The sequence below is a fragment of the Myotis brandtii genome, unplaced genomic scaffold, assembly GCF_000412655.1.
Source record: "Myotis brandtii unplaced genomic scaffold, ASM41265v1 scaffold293, whole genome shotgun sequence".
Taxonomy (NCBI): Eukaryota; Metazoa; Chordata; class Mammalia; order Chiroptera; family Vespertilionidae; genus Myotis; species Myotis brandtii.
The window spans coordinates 890,501-895,302 of record NW_005361201.1 but is presented as its reverse complement, the minus strand read 5'-3'; positions in this window follow the sequence as shown (position 1 = coordinate 895,302).

Genomic DNA, 4,802 nt, shown 5'->3' with positions numbered 1-4,802 from the left:
TTTTTTACAGAGAAGAAGGGAGAGGGATAGAGTTAGAAACATCGATGAGAGACATCGACCAGCTGCCTCCTGTATGCCCCCTACTGGGGATGTGCCCACAACCAAGGTACATGCCCTTGACCAGAACTGAACTTGGGACCCTTCAATCCGCAGGCCGACGCTCTACCCACTGAGCCAAACCAGTTAGGGCAACTCTGTGTATTTCAATATTAAATCATCTTGTCCATTCCATAAAAACTATGTTGGGCTTTTCAGTGGGATTGCATCAAAACTATAGTCCATTTGGAAGGAACTGACATCTTTCCATCGAGTCCTCTAATCCATAAACATACCCATTGCTTTGGGTTCTCTTTAGTTTCTCCCAATAATGTCTTATAGATTTCTGTGAAGAGCTCTTGCACATCTTACATTGCACTTATTCCTAGGTATTGGATATTTTTGATGCTCTTAAATTGGAACTTTTTAATTTTTTAAACTTTTGGCTGCATATAGATGTTCAACTGATTTTTGTGTACTGCTTTTATATCCAGCACATTTATCCAACTTGTTATTTTTAATTCTCTTGGATTACCTAAGTACATGTGAAGAAAGACAGTCTAATTGCTTCCTTTCCGATCCTCATGATTTTTTTCTCTTGTTTCTTTGCACCGTCTAGGGCAGTGGTTCTCAACCTGTGGGTTGCGACCCCTTTGGCGGTTGAACGACCCTTTCATAGGGGTTGCCTAAGACCATCCTGCATATCAGATATTTATATTACGATTCATAACAGTAGCAACATTACAGTTGTGAAGTAGCAACGAAAATAATTTTATGGTTGGGTCACAACATGAGGAACTGTATTTAAAGGGCCAGAAGGTGGAGAACCACTGGTCTAGGGTCTCTACATGACAGTGAAGTTATGTGATGAGAGGAGGCATCCTTACCTGTTTCCTAATCAGAAAGAAAAAATATTCAACATTTTACCATTAAATATTGTTTAATATAGTTCTTGCTTTTAAATGTTCCTTGTAAATATTGAAGACATGTTGACTGCAGCCTATGAGACCCAGCTAGGCCACACTGGACTCCCAATCCACACAGACTGAGAAAATGTTTGTTGCTTTAGGCTGCTAAGTTTCTGGGGGAACTAGTTACACAACCAATGTGGAAGGGATGTGTAATCCTCCCCTCAACAACCCACCTACGGTGATGTTAGGAGCACCGTGTGGCAGAAAGGGCACGGGTTTCAGAATCAGGTAGACTGAGAAGGCTACCATATGAGTTATTTGAGAAGTCCACTCCTATTATATGATTCATTTAATATTAGTCGTCCAGTTTTCTCCTGGAAATTGGAGATAACATCCCCTCTTAGAGGTGCTGTGATTCCGTGTGATAGGGTGAAATTCTCAGTAGTGTCTGGCACACAGTAGGTCTCTATATGCACAGTTCCCTTCTTTTACAAAAGTCCTATCATGCCCTTTACATAAACTGATCATATTTCATAGATGCCATCAGAATATATTGTGTAGCAATGGGGTAGAACATGCTATGGAAAATCTTAGAAATTCAGGACATCTTGTTGCCGAAACATTGCACAAGCTCCCCTTCATTTTTTTTGACAGGCATTAAAACTGCCTGTGCTGACCATCTGGATTCTTTCTCTCCCCCTGGTTGGGCCACTGCTGTGCATTACGATGAGTTAGATATCACACGTCATTAGCAGTTGAGCCAGCTGTGTAGGATCCATTTCACTGGGAACCCACAGGCCTCACTTCGAACCAAGCCTTGACAATTCTTGCTGCTGCTGTTAGAAGTAAATGCTAAGATGTAAGGTGATCTCCCACTGCCTACACTCTCTCTTCAATGGATGTCAACAGCAACATGGAACTGGGCCCCCAGTTTAGAAGCTGCCCAGTGAGGCAGGATTTGGGGTTGGAACTCCAAACCTCACCTCTTCCCTTGTAGGATCCTGGATAAGTTGTTTTCTCTGAGCCTGTTTTCTTTTCTCCTGTAAAATAGGAATAAGAATATTTACCTCCCCAGGGTCATTTTACAGATTGTATTGGGGGGTTTGGGAAGCATTTGGCAATTAGTAGGTGCTCAATACATTTTTTAAAAAGTCTTTCTTGTGCCAAGGGGTCAAAGAGTGGGCTGGCGGGATACTGATGCTGCTTGTTAGTGTGGTCTAGGGCTCAGAGCACGGGCATTGCCTGGGAGCTTGAGTCTCGGGTCCACCCTGGACATGCTCACTCAGGATCTGCATTTCTACAAGATCCCCGTGAGTAGCAGTAACTTGGACGAGAAACTGAGAGGATGTAGGATGTTGATGACATCGTGGCAAGAGTGGGTCTGCAAATGTTGTGGGCTCTCCCTGTGTTTGTTGCATCTGAATAAGAATGACTTCCTCTTGGCATGAAACTGAACTCCCAGGAGGACTTGCTCCAGCACAGAAAAGCCAAACCACTAATTTGAATAAATAAGCATCAATTTTATTGAATCATGAATAATTTAAGACTGGTACAATCATCAGCTTTATTCTCCATGACGTGGGGCATGATCTCCAGCAGATCACTGGCAAATCCTTAAAAACCTCATGACAAATGAAAATTAAATAGGGAGAGAGGGAGGGGAGGAGGAAGGGAGGGAGGACGGAAACATACCGTACACAAAATACTCAATTCCTAGTTTTCTCTTTAAAAATGGCTAGAAAAAATTCATCAAAATGCAGCACTTTAATCGATTATTTACAATTTCTATGTTACAATGAAAAAATGTACATCTTATAGAACATATTTCATAAACTGCTCCACTGGAAAACAACTAGATCAATACAGCAAACCTCCCGTTGAATATCCACAATGTTGGATTATTTTTCTTCCTTTTGAAGTAGATTCGCCACAATCAAATTTGAATATACAGAACTCTGAAGTTTAGAGCATCAGCAATTAAATAAAAAATGTTCCCAAGATACAACGAAGGTTGTAGGCAAATCCCGTTCCTGGTCCCACCCCTACCCCACCCCCAACCTTAAAGGAAAAGGCATTCCCATCTCATTTATGGCCTGTATAAGTCTTGGCAGTTTGGGAAGAAACTTTTGGCTTCCATTGGTAATTCAACATAAATGTTGCATAGAATTTCATACATTTCAAAATTAGCCTAACTGTAGAAAAAGGCAAAATGGAAGCATTTCGGACAGAGCCCTAAATGAGCACAAAGTCACTTTGTCAAAGGTGAGTGACACGAATAAAGTAAAATATGACCAAGAAGAGAAATGTGCATATCAGACAACCCTGCTTCCGAAGCTCTAGGAAGGTCACTGAGTTGCGAATCACACAAGGGCTACACTACTTGGAATCACTTTCACTAGTCAGGCAGCACCAGGGACAGAGGTCTCGGTTCTGAGCCTGGACCCAGTGGGAGGGAAGTCTGTGGGAGAGGGGAGAAGAAATGAGGTGTCGTTGAGAGAGAGAGAGAGAGAGAGAGAGAGAGAGAGAGAGAGAGAGATCTCAAACAATACTGGCAGGTGTCTACTCACAAGGTGACTGGGAAAACTGCCCACGAGGAACAGTCAATTTTACCTCTTCCCAAATTCACAGTATGAGCATAAGGTCATCACTGGGAGATACATTGAGAAGGACCACTCTTCAGGTTGCCCAGAAGGCTCAGGGTTTGGCCTGTGGTCACAGGCTAACTATATGCTTTAAGGGTTTTATGAAAAACAGAACAGAACAAGACACACTCACACACTCAGATGATTGATGAAGGCTTAGCAGACGAGAGTCCGAGTTTACTGAGATTAAAACCGGGACAGTGTTGAGAGGTTTGTCCATGCACCAGTTAGTGGGAAAAAATTCCCCTTTTCCTTTCGAGGAGGGAGAAAATGGTTCTCCGATGCAGTGTGAGCAGTGTCAGGTCAAGCTCTTGTGGTAAAATGAAAACACAGAGAGATGGACCTTCAGAAATAGAAATCTAAAGATGGAATAAAAACCCTGATCATTAACAGAGATGCCCCCACTGGGGTGGAATATTGATTCTCCTTATAAAACAGAAACAAACAACTGAAAGGTTTACCACACTCTGTAAGGAAGATACCAGTATGTTGAAGACACGTAGTAGCACGGCATGTAACCAGCAACATCACGTAGACCTGGAGGAACTTCTGCCTACGTGTTAGCTGGAGACTGTTAAGAACCTAAAAAAAATGGATCTTTTTTTTTTTCTTTTCTTTTTCCCATAGTCACACACCCATACAAATGAGTCTTTTGGATGAGATAAAAGTCACAGCAACGTGAGTTCTCCTACTGAGTGGGATGACTTTTTAGCCCTGTTTGCTCTGATGGGGAAAATAAAAAAAACGGACCCCAGGCAGGCACGACACTCATCCATGAACACGGTTAGTACAAAACCAGTAAGGCATCACTTTGGGAAGGTCAGCACCGAAGAGGTCAGGCAAGGCTCGTCCAACGAAGCCCGAGGCTGGGGCATCCAGGAGGGAGTGGCCAGGCTGCCACTCCCTAGTTGAGTTGCATCACGTTTGTTCTGAGAAAAGTGCAAGTCTTTCGAGAGGTGACCTCACCACCCACCTGAGGTTGGAGCCGGCACGCTGGAGGTGTCGACGTGCGTTCCGAAGCCTCGAGGACAAGAAGGAAAGGCAAGGTCCCGGCTCCCCCACGTGCTGAGGACGGGGTCCCGGTCCACTCCACAGGACATGGTGACCCAGGCCCCAGTGGGAGGCGAGTGTGTGGAACTGTGAGGATGGACAAACTGAAAACCAAGACTCAACTCCTGCGGTTCTCACTTTCACCAAAGGATTGATTCTGACT